Below are 23269 nucleotides of genomic sequence, written 5' to 3' on the forward strand. Positions count from 1 at the left end.
CCTGGGCATTCAGTTCTGTTCAAAATGTTTCCTACCTGGTCACTGACCCGTTCAGTTCATTCATTGGAGCCTCAATGAGTTTCTTAGAATTCTTATCTTTTAAAGTCTGGATGTATCCTTCCACACTAGGCATCTAATCCATCATGTTGTTCAGGTTGGATCGGAGTTCAACAATTTCATCAGTTTTGGTCATTAATTCTGCATTCAAGCAACTGTTCTGATTCTTCAGCAATTCCTTCTCCTGTTCCAGACATTTCTCACAATGGTCACTGGAGACAAATGATGCTTGAAGTCCATCAAGTGGGCTTGGAGGTTGGACTGGCATTTCATTCTTTTCATCCATGGCTTTATGTTGAATCATAGTTGGTGGGTTCAACGGTTGGGTTGATTAATGATTGCTGCTAATCTAACTCATTTCTTGCAGGGTGGACAAATGTTGAATTGTCTCCTTGGTGCTTCTTTCAATTCTTTCATCATGTGGGCAGTCTCATTGTGTTTGGACGTTCATGATTCAACAATGGAACCTTCATTCACAACTGTTTCACAATCATTACCAATTTTTTGATTACTTTCATCTTTTTTGGTTGTTTTTCGAGCTCATGAGTCTTTTCATTCAGCTCGGCAGCTACTCTGGTAAGTTGAGTTGTCTTCATCTCAGAGTTATCTGCGGAACTCTTATATAAGTTTGACAACTTCACCTGGGCATTCAGTTCTGTTCAAAATGTTTCCTACCTGGTCACTGACCCGTTCAGTTCATTCATTGGAGCCTCAATGAGTTTCTTAGAATTCTTATCTTTTAAAGTCTGGATGTATCCTTCCACACTAGGCATCTAATCCATCATGTTGTTCAGGTTGGATCGGAGTTCAACAATTTCATCAGTTTTGGTCATTAATTCTGCATTCAAGCAACTGTTCTGATTCTTCAGCAATTCCTTCTCCTGTTCCAGACATTTCTCACAATGGTCACTGGAGACAAATGATGCTTGAAGTCCATCAAGTTTTAACTGAAGGTCTATCTTTGTTGAATGTGTTTGTACAAATTTATCATTTAAGCATTTCAAGTCATCTTTATTGTGTTCTATTTCCTGTGAGTGACACTCCAATATTCTCATCAGTTCTCATTTTTCCCTGGCAAACTCATCATTTGTACATGAATGCTGATTTTCTACACTAATCAGTTTTTCCTTAACAGCATTTAATAGCTCTGCTATCCTTCAAGCTCACATTCTGGAATTGCACTTCTGCCAATTGTTTTTGAAACACCTCACACTCTTTAGTGAGAACTTCTACCTTTGCTTGCCTTTCTAAGTTCTTGATTTTCATCTCTTCGTATCTCTCTTTGGAAATGTGATTGCTTTTTAAGGTTTCTTCCAAATGAGCAACTGTGTCCTTCTTGCCACGGTCTCTTCCTTGGACTTCTGTGCTTCCTCCCAGAACATTAAACATTTCTGGGTCTTCTCTGAAAACTGGTCCTGCAGTTCTTTCAGAGTAGCATTAAATTCATTTTATTTCACTTCGTAATGTTCCAGAGGTACAAACTCTGACCTGAGGAATCCTTGTAGCATGTGAAGGTCCTTCAACAGGTTTCTTTTTCATTGTGAAGTTCAGTTACTTTGTCTTCTGTTTTCTCGTAATTTACCAGAGTCTCATTGGGCAGGATCTTCCCCCCATCAGCGGGGGGCAGGTGTTGTGTGGGAGCAGGCACGAGCAGACAGGTTCTCAATCAGCGACCCTGGTCGGGGGCACATCACCATTTTACGCGGGCGGGCCACTTAACGCCCGCCCAGTGTGACATCCACAAGGAAGCGCTATGCACTCCCTGTGCGGGCAGGGGGGGGATTCCCCGAGCTGGGAGTGCGCTCTTTCACGCATGCGTGTGAAAGAGTACACAGATCTCCCTGAGGCAAAGTGCTGCCTCAGGGAGATCAGCTTAGGTTTCAAACATTGAATAAAGATGTGACATTGTCACATGAGCTGGGATGTGTCAATTTATTTTATTTAGACATTTCATACAAATTTTAATACCCTCAAGAAACCTCATCCCGACCGTGGAGGCCGCCTGGGCTTAAGGTTGGATGGGCAGGCCCATCAATCAGTTTAATTACTTTTTTAATGGCCTTAATAGGCCTTTGACAGTTTGGTGGGCGCACAGCCAAACTGAAAATCTAAATGACGTGGGCTGACGTAAGGACACATGCCCGACATCACCCCGTGTCATTTTACACGTCAGCAAGCGGGCCCCTCCTCTAACTCACTGACCAGAGGATGCAGCCCATTAAGTTTGTTCTGCTACTCAAGGTTTTCTTTATTCCGTCATGTTGCTAAAGAGTTTGAATTGTTTTTGAATTTGATTCTGAAGGACAATTATCTATTCTTTCAACTGTTTATTTTCTTGTTCAGCTCTTGACTTTTCACTCTGCATTTCAACGTACTGATCTGTCACTACTGAGAGCTCCAACACTGCGTTTTCTGAAGTAGCATTCAACATCTTTTTTAACTCCTTGTGTGTTTTCAGGGGCATATATTGTTATTCAAAGAGTCTTTCAAGGCTGTATCTTCTTTGCGTACCTTTTCTGCCAGCTGTTATGTGCCTGGCTATACAGCTGGTTGAGTTTTCCCAACTCCCACTTCAATTTGCCAACCATGGAATTGAAGGTCATTGTTTCCTCTTGGTACCTTTGTGATGTCTCTGAAATCTGTTTGTTCAGATCTGGAAGTTTGGTTCATTGAAATCTTTAGTTTATCAGGTATTTATAGGTTTATACTCAGCTTGAAACTTGCACTTCAAATCTTCCAGTTTAGCTTTGGTGTGAATGTTTTCCAATTTTACTTCTGTTTTTTCTTGGTCTTGTTGTTCACTACCAGCGGCAAGTAAAGTTGTGGAAACACGTCTGTGTCTTCAAAAAGAAATTTGTTTGAGAATTGGGAATTCTGTCTCAGGCTTCCCAAAATGATATTCCTGGGACTTCCAGAAAGTTCTTTGCCTCTCTGGCACCCTCGTGTCTTTTTTTCAGGTATTGTCTTTTTTCCTTCTGCCTCTTTGCTGGGAGTTTTCTGTGCCCCTTTTTAAGCTCTGCAGGCTCCTCCACTTGAAGATTAAAATGTTTGTCAAAGCCATTTATTTTCATTGAAGCTGATTAAGGACTCATCAATATATTGCATTATGATTACTTTATCAGCAAGTTCACCAAACAAATATAAAAAGGTATTAATCTGGACATCTTCAGATTTTGTGCTTAGACCTGATGCACTCTGATAATTTAAAAATGCCCTTCTCCAGGACAACCAATTTTTTGTTAGGTTTAGCCTTGGGATGAGTCCGAACTGATCTGGTGAGTTACATTTTTGATCCATGGTCATCTAATATTTTTCTGCAGTCACGGCTTTAAATGTCGTTGCTCTTTTAAGAATGGCTGTGCAGCAACCATTTTCCTCTTACTGCTTTTTCCAGTTACAGCTTTAAGGGTTTACAGGCTTTCAATATGGTGTCACTGTTCACTACAATACAAAGGATTTCCAACCCTTGCCAGTTCTGGTGGACTCTGCAAAGTGGTGATGGTATGCTTCCTGAAGGAAAATTTTTAACCATGGCTGTCTGCTGACTTCTTTTGGTCAGCAGTTTGCTTTTCTGAGTAAAAATTTACAAGTTAAAACTTCAACGTAAGTCGCTGTTTTCCAAGTTGGACAGTTGGGGTGTTCCTGAGAGATTTTTTTTTTCTTTTATAAGCTCAGGGGCCACATTTTGAGGTTCTGAGTCCAGGATTGGGTTTCATTCAAACAGCGCTTGTGGCACTGATTAGTGAAAGAGGCGTCAGGATCTGCTGCAGCCTGGAATTTTAAAGCACTTAGCTCACCCTTGCAAGTTTTGTTGACTCTGCACTCTGGGAAGTTGGACATTCAATAGAATCTTCTGCTGCAGTAAAAACCTCTGCCCTCAGCTTCCAGCTTCCAGGCCTTTTCTCTGGAGCATTTTCTGGTGATTTTTCCTCTGCTTATTTTCAGACCTTCTTTCAGGCCAGTAAGCTCTGTTGAAGTTTTTCTTAGTCTTCCAGCATTTCGGTTTGTTTCAGCATTTTAGCGAAGTTATGGGTTTTGATCCCCTTCCACCACCATGTTGGGAGGATGTTAGTCACAGGATGGTGTCTCTTAAAGAAGTCTTCGTGGTCTTCAGTAGGTTAACACAAGTCTTTATTAACTATTTCTAACTATATACCTATATACAGTAAAAGGTACGGGGCAAGGAAATATCTCCAAGTCTAGGCCTGTACATGTTTGCTCAATGCCACACTGACCCTAGGTCTGGGTCAGGTTGCTTCTTACATCACTGTGTGGATGGTTCGGTACTCAGTCCCACGTTAACCCTATATGTGCCAGACTCTTATACTACAGATAACTAAAAGTTTGGTCAAAGGGGTAACTTTTAATGAATGTCTTAAAGAGGAGAGAGAGAGAGAGATGGGGAGGTGGAGAGATTTTGGTCAGGACGTCCAGAACCTAGGACCTTGGGCACAGTTGCAAATCACAGAACAATTAAGATTGGGGATGCTGAAGATAGCAGAATTGGAGGAGCACAGATATCTTGGTGGGTTTTATCTACACTGCATGCATTTTCCCCTGCCTTACAACTGCACTTAGACTGAAAACTACATTTGATTTTTTAACTCCCTCTGTGTAACATCATGGACATTAGAAAAGCATTATTTTTTTGGAGCATATACAGATATTTTTCCTTTGGTTAAGCCACAAGGACATTTTATCAGGGTGTTTATTTATATTAGCATGATGTCCTTCTATCATCTTAAAGACCAGATCTGCACCAAGGTCAGGAGGGGTGTGCTTGTATCATGCTCTGTGATTGGAAAAAGTCATTAGACAGTAGGTGAACAATTGTCTGAAAGTTCAAATGCTGTAGTTGCACGATGGATAGAGGTGTGAAGCTGTGTGACTGGATAAATTTGTATGGAAAAGCAGAAAGTCACTAAACATTATAAAGTCTTTAAAAGTTTCATACAAAGGCAGGCTGCTGAACATTTCTTGTCCAGTGACTACGGAAAGCTTCTAAAGGTTAAGAAATCACACCTTTAAGACCAGTTCAATTAAAATTACCAAGGCGCCAGAAAATAATTTCAATTGTTCAGCAATATCTGGAAGATCTAACCTTTGTTGGTATTTCCCTGCAATAAGTGTTGATCTTCTAGAGGTTCTCTAGAGCCTCTCAGCTGGTTTGTGTCCCACCATCTAATGTACTAACTGATGATTCCTGCAGACTCCTTCACACCTACAGCCTCAACACTGCTCCATGGATTGATTGTTGGAAATGAGATCTGTCCCAAAAAGGTAGAAATGTGTGAACAAGTCTGCTTAGCAGGGGCAGGCTGAGGAATGCTGAAACTCAAGCAGAAGCTGTGTGAGGAAACTAGCTTTATGCTGTTCCACAGAGAAGTGGATGCTTAATCTCTAGTTAATTCAAAGAGATGGGGGTAAAGCAAAACACCCTTTATTAGAGAAACCACCACAGTTGTATGGATAATTATTCAAAACAGTTAGGTTACATACATAGCACACAGGCCAAGTACTGTGCTGGAGAATATCACTAAACTTCATGTTATTAAAAATGCTGCATTCAGCTGATTCGCTTGAATGCCTGGAGAAGGTTGTGCTGATTCGCTGAATATTAGTAGATAAATTGCTCCAAAAGGAAAAGCTTCACTTTCTGTTCAATGCCATTGAGATTTACCACTTACATCCTAAATAGCAGAGTACTTTGCTCTGCCAGTAATAAAGCTTACATTGTGATCACATTGGCAATAAGAGATACGACTTTCTGCATAACTATTTTTTTAATGTTTCCATAAAAATGTCCCAGAAAAATTACATTTAGTAATCACTCTAATATGCATATAAACTTGCTCTGATCCCTTTGAGTCCAGAATAAAAACAGCCAGTATTTTTATCCTGCATCTATCAAAAACCCCATACAACAGGGCAAGGAGCAGATTACTATTCAGGCATCTTTGTGAGCCTTTCAGTTACTGATCAGATGAGCTACTGAATGGCACAAAATTCTTCTAATGCCATGGACAGATTCATTCCAGTTATAATACTGCAGTAATGCTACAATAGGTTCCAACTGTTAAATCGTCGAGAAACCCTGATAATACATTGTTCTCTTATTGCTGAGTAGTTTAGGAAGGACATTAGCAAAGCAATGGCGAGGTGCATGTGAAGATAGTCTTTCAATTATATAAGGTGCTCGCTTAAATGATACAGTAACTGTGGAGCTAACGCTTTGAGAAATGATAACACTGTGATTTTGTGCGTAACAGCACTTGCCATTCCTTTTGTGTTGTTAAGGTATTCAGCACTGTTGCCGTTGGAGAGAGTGCAAAATCAAGGTGAAGCAGTCTACGACTGCTCGGAAGCTTTAAATTAGATGTTTCTATAGTAATGTTAAGGTAAAGTAGGTTTGGTGTTGTGCTGCCTTGTTAGGAGAAGATATTGCTGTTTTATTCTTGATGTGCTACAATAGAACATTTCTGTTGTAATGCTAATTTTCTGAAATGAATCATTGCCGTGCAGATACGCAGGTGGTGGACGAGGACATAGCTGATGCAATGCTGACTAAGTTCTTAAGATAGAACATGAATGGTGTGATGTTTCATTAGGATACTGCAGTAAAAGGCCTGGCTCACTCTTCATTCACAGTCAGCAGTGAAATGGGCTCCTACAGTTCCAATATGGTGGGCAGCGTGCCTGACCCATGTTGGAAGTGTGCTGCTCATCATGTTGAATTGTAGGGATCCAGGGCACAGCCCAGGAGTACTCAGTAATCTTATTATAATATTAAAATAAGAGTCCAATGCTGGCTCTTGGACTCTGGTCTATGTGATACATTCCCCCTGAAAGTCAAAGCACTATCAGTCAGCAGGACCCTTCCAAATTACAATTTAAATTGTCAATCCCCTCCATGCAGGTTAGTTGCTGATTTGTCTTATGTTTTCTCTGTTACACGAGGAAGGAATAGCAGGTAAAGCAAAATACTGTTAATGCTGGAAATCTGAAATAAAAACAGAAAATGCTGGAAATACACAGCAGGTCAGGCAGCACCTGTGGAGAGAAACAGAGTTAATGTTTCAGGCCTGTGATCTTTCATCAGAACTCCTCTGTTTCCCTCTCTACGAGGATCTGCTGATTATTTCCAGCATTTTCTGTTTTTATTAAGGAATAGTATGTGTTCCACCTGGAGTTTCAGGGAAACTGTTTTGCTGTTTCTGGGCTGCTTGATTGCCTGGGAAATATTTTAATTCACTCATGGGCAGTTGGTTAGTCCTGCCCTTGGGGCTGGAGGAGCAGGAGCATAAATGAAGACAGGAGAGAGCAGGAGTATCTGGGCGAAGATTGAGGAGAACAGGCCTGAGTAGAAGGCCACATCCACAGGAAGAACTTTGATTATATCAACCTGATCAAGGAGCAGAGGGCAAGTTGACTGTTCTTCAGGAAGAAAGCTGTAACAGGTCTCCTGTCATTTGCAAATCAGACCATGGACAATGTTAATGTTACAATTCTGTCACAATGAAGTGCATGGTCTAGTTGTAAGTGAGAGCAGCTGTTACTAATTGGGGAACAGTTAGGGCATTATTTTACGTATATATAAGAACCGGTTTCCACCTGTGTGGGGGGGAAGGAGAAGGGAATGTGTTCTCTGGGTTTTTGAATAAACCTATGTCCAGGAAAGACTAGCTTTAGATTCCTCCTTGACTCAATAAATGAATAGTGAATTATAACAGACAACACTGCCTGTGACTGTCAAAGCTTTTGTGGCCTTTAACTTTTATTCCATGAAAGCACTAGTCTTCAAAGCACATTGCAGACTTCCTGATGGTCCAAAGGACCATAGGCTACACTTACCTTCCCTATGTGCTCTCTGTCATCAGCCTGGTATCTTCCTCAACAGAAGGAATTCTGTTCCCTCATCATGCAGCTCATTTGTGACCACAGGTATTGTAAATGCTGTTTTATAACTAGTTCCCTGATAGCCTGTGATGATGCCTTCATCCTGTGCTAGTCCTCTATCAAATCTCTATTTTAACCAGACCATAAGGTCACAGACTGGCTACTTGGCAACAAGGGATGTCTCCCATAGACATGGCTCATGCTGTCAGCAGCTCAGGTATAGACACAGAGCTGATGTACAATGAGAGTTATGCTTTATTGGGCATGTCATTGGTATGCTTAAACAATTGTGCTGTTGCTTGGAGCAATATGGAGGAGTTCTGCAACACACTCCAGATGTGTTTTGGTGTACAGGATGCTGCATAATTTTGCAAACCAAAGGATCAAGCCCTCACCACCACCTATGCAGGAAGAAATGGAGGAGGAGGTGGAGCAGCAGAACGAGGAGTATGTGCATTGCCTACCAGGCTTAACTCAGAGCATGGGAGTCATTTTATCAACCATGGAAGAAATGGTTTGTTCATGAACATGGTGATGGAGTCCATCATGGCAGGGACTCTGCTGATAGCTTCATGCCTGACATGGTTTTCAGAGCTCTCAGACAGCCACTCTACCTGAGTCATCCCTCCACTTCCCAATACATCAAAAGCCCCACCATCCTTACAACCAGCACCTGATTACCCTTCTACAATCCAGAATCATGGGGGTTCCCTTCACTTGACTTCAAATATTAACACTAACAGCAAAACCAGAAAAAGAATTACTGCGAGAACTCACATTATAATTGAATAATAATCAACTTGCAAAATGAAGAATTAACTTAAGAAAAACCCTAGTGCTCATCTTATGCTGTTTTAAATATCCTAGTGTTCCTACAAAGTGTATACCCCATGGCTACAGCTTGGGAGATGGAAGGCAGCTGAGTTTCCACTGAATACACTAGATGGCTATGGTGGACAAACTCAAGCAGCTCTGGGCCTCAAGGGCCCGAGTACAGATTGCAGCATCTCGATGTGGTCCTGGGCACTCTGATTTAGCTGGTTGTGTGACATTAATACGGGCGAAGGTGGAGTGTCTGGTGGGGGAGTGGGCATGCTGTCATCCTGAAAAAGGACGGCAGGTGCCTTTCCCATGGAGCTGAGGCCACTCTCCTGGAACTGCACCTCAGTAATCTTACAGCTCCGTGCAAGATTAGAGTATAGGATTGGTATCAGGATCTGGAAGCCCCTATCAACACTGGACCCCAGAGCCAAGGCAGCAGCAGTCTGAGTTTTCATGTCAGGCATGAAGCTATCAGCAGAGTCCCTGCCATGATGGACTCCATCACCATGTTCATGAACAAACCATTTCTTCCATGGTTGATAAAATGACTCCCATGCTCTGAGTTAAGCCTGAGATGAGTTGGAGCTGGTCTCCTCCATTTGCTTAGCCACTGCATAGAGGCTTGCTAGCAAGCAAGTCAGTGTTCTTAGTGTTTCCTGGTGAATGGTCATCAGCCTTCTTCTGTAACCTTGGAATCCTGTTCTCCCTCTCCCTGTCGATGATTGCTTACATGTGGGCCCCAAAGCTGCAAGAAAGAATCTGGATGCCCTATCAGCAGCTCTGCAGCAATTTCTTTCCCTTACAAAACATTACTCGCTGCCCCATGACCATAGCATGTCACCCTTTTAAGAGATTCAGGCCGTCTCTGTGTGGTGCCATGATGCCTGATTTCTTGACTCCCAGCTGCCCTCCACCCCAAATGGAATGCTGCCAATAGACAGCATGGGTAGTATTGACTGCACCCAATTCTAATGATAATGACTTCCCAGCATAAATTTCACATGGCCCCTGTCTCGAATTTCTCAGCTATAGTGTTTGGAGCAAAGCTGTCATGCTGGTTATAATGTGCAATGATATTAAATCAGAAGTGTTGCTTATGTGATGACAACATTTGCAATTCAGTTTCATTATATTAATGTCGAGATATACGGATGAGTCATAGTCATTAATGCATTTTACAATAGCAAAAGTCTCTTGATGATTGGAAGTGCTCTAGAAACTGAGTCTGCCCTAGACTCATGGATTGAACTGAGCAGGTAGGGAAATAATTAGTATTAAAATAGGCTTTGAAAACAGACAGCATTCTTTTCATCTAATCTATGGTTCCAGCTTAGGAAAAAAATTTAGCAGCTCTTACCTAACCAAGGATGCAATCACTAAAGCAATAGTGTAAATTTCAAGTTCTGATGTAAGATTCCCTGGACGTGACTCAAACCAGGTGTACAATGTGCAATGCCAAAACAGCCTAGGCATCTCTTGGACCCTTGAGTATTTTTTAGTCAGAAGGTTGCGAGGCAGGTGGCATCTTTCAGATGAGACATTAAACTCTTTACATTCCTCTCAAGTGGGTGTGAAAGATCCCGAGGTATTAGTTTGAATAAGAGCAGGGCAGTTCTCTCCTTTGTCCTGACAAGTATTTATTCCTCAACAAACACCACTTTGAAAGAAAAATAGATTATCTGGTCAGTTTCTCATTGTTGTTTGTGGGAGTTAGCTATGCACTGTGACTACACTTCAAAAATACTTCATTTGCGATGAAGTGCAGTGTGATGTCCATAGGTTGTGAAATGCTTGTTTTCCTTTCTTTACTTTTTTTAAGCTAAGCTGCCACTAATTTAAATGTTTAGAGACTGCCAATGCGCTGTCAAAATATTTCAAGTGTAATAGTTGGTACTGAGGATCTGTGCAGATGTCTAAGCACATTGTAATTCTAGGTCAGGTAAAATGTCTTCATATTTAGGAGCACATAGAATGTTAGAATACTGCAGTGTAGAAGAAAGCCAATTAGCCCATGTGCCTGTGTGGACATTTTAAAAGAGCTATCTAATTAGTCCCATTCCCCTGCTCTTTCTCCACAGCCCTGCAAAATTCTTTCCATCAGGTATATACTATGTGCCAACTGCCTCCCCAACTTTGAATATTTCCAAACATTTTAGTTGTGGGTCGCATGGCTCCTGTGCTGAGGACACTGGTTTGAAAGCAACTACTTTCCCCACAGCCCTCTTTCTTATGCCATTAGTCATTTCAAGAATACGTTTTGCATACTTTCACTTTTTCAAACATTCTGTCAGCTTTTTATGCAAATGCATTTTCCCTTGCGCATCATATGCATGGCAGTAGTATGCATGGGACACCATCACTGTCAAGCTCCCCTCCAGTCACACACGATCCTGACTTGGACATATGTTGATGTTCCTTTCTCGTCACTGGTTCAAAATGCCTGGAACTGCCTACCAAACAGCACTGCGTGAATACCTTCACCACATGCAGTCATCCAAGAAGCAGGCTCATAAGCACCTTCTCAAGGGCAAAGAAGAGTTGGCAAATTGCCCAACCTTATCAGCAATGCCAATATCTCAAGAATTAATAATAAAAAAGATGTCTAACTGGATAGTTACATGTGTCTGTAGTTAGAAGGGAATGTTTTGGTCAGTTCTTACTGATGTCAGTTTATGTTAAGCAGCTAAATGTGTCAATAGTGTGAAGTGATAATAGCCCAGTGCTGTGTAATTTTGCAGCATAATCATTAACAGTTTGGATGTGTCCTACAGTGACTGCAGTTTACTTGCAAAGATTTCATTTCCTACTTAAACAGAGCTGACTTGGGTGAAAGAAATGAAAAGAAATCAATTGCACTTCTGTCAAAAAAAAAGTTAAACCAGATTGGAATTGACAATAGAAAAGCAACAATATGACTTCAAAAATCAAACAAGAATTTGTTGAATCTACTGGGACATTAAGTATAAAATAACAAGAAACACAATGAAATCTGATGTCCTTGATGATTAAAGAATTGGAAAGTTCTATGTCTAGATTTGGCAATTTGACCCATACTGTCCTTGGCCTGGTTAAAGATACTCCATACAGTATTTAATCAATAGCAACAATTGTTCCATTCATGCCTTAATATTTATTCTTCTATTGGCAACCACTTTGACTTACTGGAACCCATTGGCACTGCAATCGCATTGGCCATATGATACCCTCAGTAACAGGGTCTGAGCCCAAATGGTTGAATCTTCTTTGTAGTTGATCAGAGAACTATAAATATTGTAATGTGCAAAGAGAAAGGGCTAATTAATAATCTCCTTGTAAAGGAGCCTCTAGGGAACAGTGTCCATAATATGATAGAATTTTACATGAAGTTTGAAAGTAATATAGTTCAAACCGCAACTAGGGTCTTAAATGTAAACATAGGAGATGACAAAGGTATGGGGGACAATTGCTGTGGTAGATTGGGAAACTATATCAAAAGGCATGATGGTGGACAAGCAATGGCTAACATTTAAAGAATTAATACATGGTTTACAACAAATTTACATTCATTTGAGGCTCAAAAACCCAACAAGGAAAGTAATCCAACCACGGGTAACAAGAGAAGTTAAAGATTGTTTCAGATCAAAGGAAGAGGCCAAATAAAAGTAGGGAGCCTGAGACTTGGAAGCATTTTAAAATTCAACAAAGGAGACCAAGAAACTGATAAAGAAAGAGAAAATAGAATATGAAAGTAAACTAGCAAGAAACAGAAAAATGGAGTGTACAAGCTTCTATAGGTATGTAAAAAGGAAAAGATTAGCAAAGACAAATGTGGATCCATTACAGGCAGAGACAGAAGAATTTATAATGGGGAATAAGGAAGTGGCAGAGAAAGTAAAGAAATACTTTGGGCAGAATCATCCCAGATTTGCTGTAAGTGTGGTAGCAGGTCGGTAAAATGGTGTTTTACCCGTCAGCCGCCATATCGTCCCACACCTACTACATTAATTATGCATTTCTGGGAAACACGCAGTTTCCTTGGCGGACAGGCTCTCATTCACCCACTGTGCCATCATCTCGCTGCTTCCTCACGCCGGGCGCCATATTTAAATTGCAGCCACGCACACACCTCTCAGTGTTTCCAGCCCACGAGTGCTGCAAAGAAGACAAGTCCTGAAAGGCAAATAGACTGCAGCCCCCAGGTTCAATGATGCATCCCTACAGCACCTTTTGGATACTGTGGAGGCTCGCCGTGATGTCCTCTAATCCCGCTTTGGTCACAGGATTGGCAGCAACCTGACTAATCCAGCTTGGGAGGTGGTGGCAGTGGTGGTCAGCGTCAAAGCCCTTCAAAAGAGGACAACCACCCAGTGCTGCAATAGGATGAATGACCTTCTCTGTTCCTCCAGGGTAAGTCACTCTTCTCATGACTTTCAATTCACAAACTCACAAACCCATCACACATCCACAGGGCCCTCACTCACTGCCAGTGCAAGGGACATCACCATTCAATCTCTCACACACACCATCATTGTCCTCATCTCGTCCATTGGACCACAAACCACCCACACATGCCAGGCATACTTATCATCTGGTCTGGCAGGTGCCCTGCTTACACTCTCTCCATCTGTATTCATGCAGGATAAGCTGGCACACAACAAAAGGGAGCAGTCACAGACCAGTGGAGAAGTGCCTGAAATCAAGGTCCTCATGGGCTTTGAAAACAGAGCCACCCAGCTGACGGAGACGATCTGGATTGGTCCTGTGCTGACAGTGAGGTCAGTGCTGCTCTAGCAAGTGAGGATCCAGCAGTGCAACATCCATCAGACAACCATACTTTAAGTGATGTGTCCTGTTTCACAGGCCACTGCCATGCACTGATTATCTCCCCTTGCTTCCACAGGCAAACAGGCAATCTGGGAAACAGCCAACAGAGTCCACGACCCAGAGCCTCCAATCAAGCCCCAAAGAAACCTCTGAAGAGGGATCTGGAGGCAACCTCTTTGACGTCCAGTCACAGCGCTCACCCACACCCTCCACCAGCACAAAGGCATACACCTCAGTGGGACCTAGCTTTACAGAAGCTTGGGATCACAATCTGGTGAGCGCATCGCACTGTCTGATCCGCAGCAGGCAGCAGCAGGGACTTCCCTGGCATCTGGAAATCAGAGGACTGCTGGAGGCAAGAAAGTTGCTGAGTCCGACTCAGATGACGAGCCTCTGGACTCAGTCATGTCACAGTTGCTGGAGCTGCAAAGGCAAGCTCAGGAACATCAGGAAGGGATGTTTGCTGCACTCCTCAGATTACAAGGCACAATGTAGGAGTCCATCCATCTTCAGTCTGAGGTAATAGTGCCAGTATGCCAACACAACGAGGTCAACATTGTAGGATGGCTGCCGCCATGGAGACCTTGGTCTAGGATGGCACTCCTGCATTGCTGCACGGGCTCAACTCCATCACTGATGCCATAGTTGGCCTCTGAAAGTGTGTACATGAGAGGGGTGTGGGCCAGCACGACCTCACTCCAGCTTCCCCTTCCCCTTAAGTATCAGCCAGGGGTCCATGGGCACCCATAGGGTGGAGGTGCAAACTCTGGGGCCATCCACCCAGGTGACTCCGGGAATGTCTGGCCCATCTGAATCCCCTCTTCCTGTGGCTCCAGCAGCTCCAACTCCACAGACTGAGGAGAGTGCCAGTGCCACACAGCAGGACCCCAAAAGCAGGCTGGGACCCTCGAGGTCTCGGACCCCCAGAGGACGCCCATCAAAGTCATCACAGACAGGGCATAGCAGTCAGCAGGCTGCCTCCACCTCCGCTGTGGGTGTCGGGGAGCATCAAGATGTAGCGGCAGGGTTAAGAAGGTTAAGAAGATGTAGTTGCACAGCCTGGGCATGGGTTTTAATCACTTGTACATAATGTTCACTATTGTAAATAAACTCCCAAGAATGTCTCCCTGCCTATGGCTCCTTATTCTGATGAGCAGTGTTCTTGTCACTCAGGTGTGAAACCTTGGTTCCTGCACAAGATAAAGGCCGGTGTCTCAGTGCAGGACCTCTTCCCTGTGCAGTGTGTAACCTTCAGACCAAAGTGATGGTCTGGCTTCACACTCACTGGACACATTACTGATGCTTGCACCACAATAGTGCTTGCCAGAATGTCGTGGGCAGGTGTCACAGAGTTCCGTCATTCTCCGTGTGTGTTCTCAGTGCCTTTGACGTGGGGCTGGCCCCCATCTCTACAGCATCCGTGACCAGTGATGCTGTGCTCCTGAAGGGGACAGGTGATGAAGGCTGACAGAGCATCAGGTGCTTCTAAAGTTTCATGGCTGCGTCTCCATGATTTGACCCTGATCACAGAGCGCAAGTGAGCTACCCTCGGCCAGACAGGAGTCAGCCATTCACAGAGGCTATGTGAATATCTACGGAGTCTCCTCACTGCATGTCGTCATTATCCTGGAATCTAGAGGCTGTTAGGGCCTCTGCTGTGTCTCCATGACATGAGCCTGAGCACTGAGGGTATGTGCGCTGCCATCAGCCAAACAGGAGTCAAATGTTCACAGATGCAGGGTGAGGATGTCAGGACTGTCCTCACAGCATGACATGCCATGGCATACAGGCTATGGGTCTAGTGCTGGAAAATGGGATTAGGATAGTTAGGTACTTGTTTGACCGGTGCAGACTCAGTGGGCTGAAGGGCCTTTCATTGTGCTGTAGACCTCTATGACTCTATGAATATGCATCTCATCATCATCCTGTATGAAACCTGTGGCTATGAGGGTCTCCCGAGCGCACCCAGCTTGTCTGGCCGAAGTGATGGCCTCATCGCTGCATCCTGGCCTTCGTGGACCTCATCATCATCATCATCATCATCATCCCCTTCGACATCCTCCTCATCAGAGGATACGTGCACCTCCTCCATCTCCTCCTCAGCTAGGTCATCTCCCCATTGCAACACCAGGCTGTGGATCGTGCAGCAAGCGATAATGATGCACAACACCCTTTGGGGACTGTATTGTAGTGCTCCACCAGACCTGTTGAGGCACCAGAACCTCATTTTTAAAATGCCTATCATTTACTCCACCAAAGTCTGGGTCGCAGCATGAGCCTTGTTATACCATCATTCTGTTGCAGACTGAGGCTGTCACATGGGTGTTATCAGCTACGTCATCTGTGAGTGGCCCTTGACCCCAGTGAGCCTCTTGGGACCCTGGAAGATATCAGGGATCTGAGACCCGATAAGGATGTAGAAGTCGTGGATGCTCGCTGGGAATCATGCGCAGATTTGTAGGATACGTTTGTGGTAGTCACACATCAGCTGGACATTCAGTGAGTGGAAGCCCTTGTGGTTGACGTGATTGACTGATTGTTGCCATGGAGATCTGAGAGCCACATCAGCGCAGCCGATGGCACCCTGCACCTGTGGAAAACCTGAGATCTGTGAAAATCCCAGCGCTCTTGCTCTCTGGTTTGCCTGATCCCAGTTGAAATGCACAAGGTTCTGTGCCTTTGTGAACATAGTATCCGTGACCTTCTGGATACACTTGCGTGTGGAGGCTTGTGAGATTACACACAGGTCAACTGTGGAGCCCTGGAAGGAGCCACTGGTGTAGAAATTGAGCACCGCTGTCACTTTCACAGCCACTGGCAGTGGGTGCCCTCCATTTCCCCAAGGCACCAAATCCTGCAACAGATGGCACATGTGACCAATCAGTTCCCTAGACATGCGCAGTCTTTGGCGACACTGGTTCTCAGTCATCTGCAGGAGCGTCAGGTGCCTTCTATAGACCCTGTGTCTAGCGAGAAGCCTACAAGTGACAACTTTCTGTGGATCTTCAGCTGCGTATGCAGCAGGACTGCCACCCTTCATCTTCAAGGAGGTGCTCCTTCCTTTACCGAGCCAGGTGCCTCTGCTGCTAAGTCACCAGGCTCTATGATCCTGATGTTTTCCTCCTGCCAGGATCAAAGAGAGAGATGCATGGGTTAGCATGGGTGTACTAAGAATCTCTCTTGGTTAAAGTCTGAAGGCCTCTTCACACATGCAGGGGAGTGCTGGCCACCACTTGGATGCCAGTGTGTAGTGCACTCATTGGCTGTCAGAAACCCCACCCACCTCCGCCACACTCCACTTGGCCAATTGACAGCAGCTTTGCCCACTGGACTGCATGCTGTGCTCTCAGCTCAGGCCCAGGCATTCTCCTAACCCACACTGCAAGGCTGCACTGTTAGCTTGATCCATGAGGGATACTGGTCCAGACCTTAATAAAGACATTGCAAGGGGCTGTGAGCATCTCTGGCAGTGACTGCACCATGCCCACCTTTCGCAAGTGGATTCTACAAATTGCCCAGTCATCCAATTGCTCTGCTGGCCCCTAAAACACACATTAATTTGCAGTCTGTGCTCGAGGGGTAAAATGTTCTGGGGCATTTGGTGGCACTTTCATGCTTTTGCGTTGCTTGAGTGGGCAGGGAAACTTCAGAGACCCGACTCCAAGCATGTCAATGGAACTGCAGCTGAATGGTCTCAGCTGCTGAAGAATGCTCACTTTTGACAAGCTTTTCCAAGTGCACGGCTGTTTCCCTCACCCCCCCCTCCACCCCTTCACCCCTTCCCGTATCTCCCCGGCATGTGTTTGAGTATTTCCTTCAGTCTGTGCTGGCTTGTATTCCCCACCACCCCCACAGCATGTACTTGTGTATTTTCTTCAGTCTGTGCTGCTTTGTGCTTTGCCCCCCCCCCCAGTCTGACCCGCACTGGAACACTTGCCTTGGCACCGCACTGAAAGCTAGCCCTTGCCTGTGCCCCCTACAAATGCCTCATCCTTGATACTCGCATAGGCTGCACAAGATTGTGAACACTCACCTCCGAGTTCCGCTCGAAGTTCAGTCCGCCAGCTGTGAGCCTCTTACAGGCAGTCATGGAGCACGCTGTTCTGAAGTCACACTGATGTGGGTGGTATATCTGATATGGAGGGGATGATTCTGGTGAGCAGGGCTTACAATTAGATGCAAATGTACTAAAATGATGTTCCTGACATGTGGCGGTGGGAAACGTGGCCCATCATTTACGGGTGGAGCTGGCGATCGCAAACTGGTTTCACAATGGCGCAAACAAAACTGACTTTTGGCCTTATCGCCATAATGTCTCCCCCCACCAACCCACCCACGCCCACCATAACCCCTGACACCAACGGGGCTGGAAAATTCCTGTCATAATGTCAGGGCCTCAAAATGTAACTCACATTCAGATGGCAACTTTAAAAAAAAATCATGTCAATAACAACAACTTTTATTATCTTAAAGGTGCTATGTAAATAAAACGTCTCCAGTCACTTTACAGGAGCATTGCCATGCAAGGTTTTACACCAAGTCAAATAAAACAATATTAGTGCAGATGATCAAAAAGTTGGTTAAAAGTTGTAAGGATCATCTTAAAGGAGGAAAGAAAGTTCGAGAGGCAGACAGATTTACAAATGGAATAGGGCTGTGTGTATGTTCAATGGAGCAGAGATTGTAATTTTGCATATGCATCCAAGTGTGCATTTACAGTCTATCGGAAGGCAGACTTTTCTGATACAAGGCCAAACACAATTCAACAAAATAGTTCAATTTGCAATTGTTAAGTGAACAGAGAAACATTTGTAGTAAATCTGACTGCATGTGATTCTGCATCACTCCTTGTAACAAGGAAAATAATAAGTACAGTACAAAAATGTACTTTCTCCAGTCGGCCCTCTCTATGAATCTGACGGGCTGTACCTTAGGAAAAAGACCCTCGTTCATTTGTCTTTCTCATCATATCCTCATTCAACTCTTCCAGATCATGTTTTCTATTGTTTGTTCCTAGCTGGCCAGGAAGCCAACAGTTGGGAGCTGCCCATTATGGGCACCAATCAAATCAGGCAGGGTTTCCCTTGGTGGAGTTTTCCCGGGAACAATATTCTTCTGCTGTTTTTAAGTTGATATTAATTAAATGAAAATTGGTGGCTGATTCACAATGACCGTTTTACACATGGGCAAAGAGGTTTAAAGCCTACCCCAGCAATTCAGGATGGCTTACAAGAAGGAACAATAGATAAACAACATTCCACAAACTGTCTGAATGGTTTGGTTAATGCCCTCCCCACTTCCATCTCCCCTGTTGTGGGAACTTTATACCTTCATTTGCTAAATTTAACATTAAAACAAGATTGCAATATAAAACAGCTAGGTAGAATTTGATAAGTAAATATCCATTTGAAAGTCTTTTGGTGCAATGGCTAGTGTCCCTGCCTCTGAGCCAGAGCTCTTGATTCGAGTCTCACTCCAAGGCTTGATGGCCAAGGAAGGTGCCTTAATAAAGCAGCCAAACAGGTTGAGCATCAATTTGCCAATCCTTCCAACACATGCCAATGGCAGGCTGAAAGAGTGGGAGAGAATCATGGTCAGCCATGTGATGGAAAAAACAGCAGCGCCTCTACCATCACTATCCACAGCTCCAGCATGTAAAAAGTAGAAGTCCGCAAAGAAACTTGGACTTCCTGATTGAACTGTAACACACTACCACCATATATCCATTTATGTCATAGAGAAATTCAAGCATTAAAGGTAGACTTCATTTTTCTAAATAAAAGATTAATTGCCTATAGATTATAGAAATAAACAAACCCAAATGGGCGGGTGAATAGAATTTTACTGCTAAACTGTCTTTGCAATCTGAACCCGGGCAGGAATAAAATAATTTATAACTGTGCCTCAACAATGCTGCTTTCACTCTTCCCAACCAACTAAATTGCTGCTTAATTAGTCCAGCTGCTGGATAGTGCATCCAATTGTGGGACAACACGGGCCTTGTTTTAACTGGCACAACAGCAATGCTGGAAAGTTCAAGGGCCAGGGTAGAGTGTTTGAGTTCCATTCTGAACTTCAGAGTAGGAGGTTGGAGCTGTCCACAGACTCTCAGTGGCAGCAGGCAACAGGTTAATATCCACTCAAGTTTAGAACAAACTCCTGTGAAGATCTGCAAAGTATGTAAAAAAAAAACGACAAAAAAAAAGTAAGGCTAGAATATCATCCAATCTTAAAAACTGAGATGAATGACATATGTAAACCCGTGTTAAAACCTTTGTTGTTCATCATCGATTGCATGGTGGGCTCTCTCAAGTCAGCACTGGACATTCGTTTTTTTTTTCAGGTGCAGGTGGCTGTGTCTTTGGTATCAATACCTGGGTTAATTTTTTCCATGAGTTGTACATCACCCATGTTCTCTCCTTGAGCTCCTCCTGCACTAGATAAAAGCTGTGATGATTGTTGCCCCCATGCTTTGTGGAAAACAACGTCACCAAAGAACAACTATCTGGTCACTATCATGTTCCTGTTTGTGGGAGTTTATTAGGGGCAGAATTGAATATCACTACAACGGTGACTATACATTTCAAAAGTCCAGGTACATTATCCAAATTCTGGCTGTCCAAAAACCGGAATTGTCCGAAAACTGGATATGTTCCTCTCAATTGGGAGTCCTGGGCGTCACTCCCGGAACAGCACAATCTCGGGATTGAAGAGGCCATTCCCAGGCTGATCCCAGAGGACAGAATCAGTGAGAGTTGTGTACACACAGCACCTGAGTCTATTGCAGTGCTTTAAGATTTGCCTCCCCTGGCCCTCACTATTCTCCAGGCACAAAGCTGCCTTTTCCACTGTCGGGATAGAGTCAGGCGTTCTCTCCATTAGGATCTGCAGCCCCAGGGAACTCATGGTTCGAATTAGGGTGAAGAAGCTGCGTTACATGTCCTGTGCACCAATTTCCAATATAACGTTAACGGCATCATTCGGCAACAAATAACCCTTCTGTAAACAGATATGAGTCAATTAATTCCTTCCAACCAAAACTAGAGTCTATTTATTTTCACCAAATTCCAGTGAAGGGATCACAGGAGTTGGGGTAAGGTTCGGCTGAGCAGCAGTGAGCTTAAGGCAATGCTGCTTTCTGAATTTCAGATCAGGCCTCAGTACTGCATTCCTTTCAATAAAGTTATGTGACAACGGAAAATGTGTCCACCCTGATCCAAAATCTGGAAAAATCCAAAATCTCAGTCCTGAAGGTGCAGCATTTTGTACATGGGACCTGTACTTTATTGCCTGTAAAGTGACTCAAGATGTCTGGTGATTGTGAAAAAATGTTATATAAATTCAAGTCTCTTTTTTTATTAAAATCCTGCTGAGTTGTCAAGTACTCCATTGAAACTTTGATGGTTTACTGCATCTTGAGTACTGGACTGGGTAATATTTATAAAACTATTATTCTAACAGAAGTGCAGCTTCATAATAAAAGACAGTGGCTGGTTTTATCTTCCCAAATAGCTTGGCTGCAATACAGATTCTGCATGCCAGCTTCATATGATAGGTTTTCTACCCCTCTCTCCACATTTTCACGCTGGCAATTTTAAATGGTTCATTCCATAACAATGTAGTGTTAATTTCTATTTGGTTGCGTCACCATCACTTTTCCCAGTAGCATCAGCAAAAGATGATCAACCACAATGTCAATAGATTTGGCTCCATTCTCCCTTATGCCACTGTTCTGTTAAGCATGTACTGTACAATACATTGAGGTAGATTTTAACTACCAGGCAGCTGAGCAGCAGGGACAAGCTTGTGCTTGCTTGCTTTTTAAGGTTCTTTCTAAGCTCCTTCTGAAACCATTGTAGTCTAGGCCATCTGTCATTTTGCTTTTCTTAAAATGGAATATAATACCCTGTTGTTTCATTCAGTTTAATGGTTTAAAATACATTCCATTTTCTTCTACTTTTAAGAATGATTTCCCAATTTATGTTTTCTAACTCACTTAGGGTCAGATTTTTGCCATGCCCGAGAGGCTCAACAAGCCTGAGAGTTTCCCTTACTGGATTAGTCCTGTTTGACTGATTTCACAACCATCCATTATCACAGTAGGGTGTCTGCTATTTTGCAGTGTGACTGACACCTACGAATAGTTATAGACTCTGATATGGGACTATGAATTCCAATGCTTGTTATTATAACAGATTGAGCACTTGAATGAAACCTTTGTCATTATAAGGCTTTAATTAGTTGAAGGAACGTAAATGTAGTAAGTGGGTTTTTAATGAATGAGAGGTTTTTTTCAATATAGTGAAGTCTGCAACAGACACTTAGAACATAATTTTATCTCTTCTCTGCATGAGGTCTGCCAATGGTGGATACTAGCTGAGATGTCATAGTCAGTGTTAAGGCAAAGGGTGGTGGGTTGGGGGCATAGGTTGGCATGAGTTGGCAGTAAGTTGGCACAGACACTATAAAGGGCTTTTGGGGTGAGTGAGGGCATAGTTGGCATGAAGGATATGAGACATTATGGGGGTAGGTGGGGGACATAGATTGGCATAGAGGGTATGAGTAGTTATGGGTGGTAATTTTGGTCTTAACTTTGAGAATAATACAATAGTTATTGAATGGCAGCTGTTCATCTGTCTCCAGGTTCCAAACCAGCTGTGGGGAATTGCTAAACACCAGATCCAACACAGTCTCTACTCCAAAAGCCTGATTCACATGGTGTGAGAGGTACCAGATCCTGACTGTCCTACTGTTTGAATCTGTTTGTAATCTTACCCTTCTCTGATCATCCCGGATCTGCCCATTCAACTGCCAGGATTAACATGACAATGTTTGCAACTGTTCTTATCTGCCAGCTGTCTCCCTGTTCACCTGCTGACTTTATGCTGATGTTCTATTACAGGGAAACTGGATAAGTACATGAGGGAGACAGGAATAGAAGGTTATGGTGATAGGGCTAGAAGTAGAATGAGGTGATGCCTGTGAAAAGCAGAAACACTGGCACAGAATAGTTGGGCCGAATGTTCTTTTCTGTGTTGTAAGTAATTGTACAATGACTAGGCAATAGTCTACCACTTAACGTTCAGTTTCATCCATATCTTTTAAACCTTATCCCCTTCAGCTCCTATATTCATCATTTCTACACGTGCTGTATCACTTCTTATTGGTCATATGGTTCCTCACACAAAAACAAAAATAGCTGGAAAAACTCAGCAGGTCTGACAGCACCTGCGGAAAGGAACACAGTTGACATTTTCAGTCTGTATGACTCTTCACCTCTTCACCTCAGAGGTTCCTCACCTCTGTTTGCATGCCTATTGTTATCAAATATTTTCTATCCTCTCAGCTCTAACTATTGGTTATCCACTGCTGTCAACAATGCTCTGAGATGCCAATAATATCAATATTCCCACTTGTCAGACATACCTCTAACTAATGGAGATGTCCATGGCCCAAAACATCTGCTGCAGCTCCCAGTTGCCCAGTTGAAGGGGGATGTTCTGAAGGTAGGAAAGCAGAAAGAGAAATTGAAGAGTAAAATCCAGCAAAAGAAAGAAGCCGAAATTACAGCACCACCTGCAAAGATTTCATCCACCCAAGTGATCATGAGATTGAAAGCTGATACCTCTTCCTCCATGAAGTTCCTGGATGAATGGTTATAAATTAGGGAGCAAGAGTTTCCACCAGGATG

At 43.5% G+C, this 23269-nt stretch overlaps 1 protein-coding gene across 3 annotated transcripts in view; it reads right to left on the reverse strand.

The window, feature by feature from the left end:
• Nucleotides 1-23269, reverse strand: part of LOC121290309 (galactosylgalactosylxylosylprotein 3-beta-glucuronosyltransferase 1-like) — a 166080-nt gene that overhangs the window by 137087 nt on the left and 5724 nt on the right. Inside the window, exon 3 of one of the 3 annotated variants that reach the window (XM_041210622.1) lies at nt 23005-23078. The exons of the other annotated variants lie outside the window; for them this stretch is intronic. The gene's annotated coding sequence lies outside the window, so the exon portion shown is untranslated. The remainder of the gene's footprint in view (nt 1-23004; nt 23079-23269) is intronic. 3 annotated transcript variants of the gene reach the window in all.

The sequence above is a fragment of the Carcharodon carcharias genome, chromosome 18 (assembly GCF_017639515.1).
Source record: "Carcharodon carcharias isolate sCarCar2 chromosome 18, sCarCar2.pri, whole genome shotgun sequence".
NCBI lineage: Eukaryota > Metazoa > Chordata > Chondrichthyes > Lamniformes > Lamnidae > Carcharodon > Carcharodon carcharias.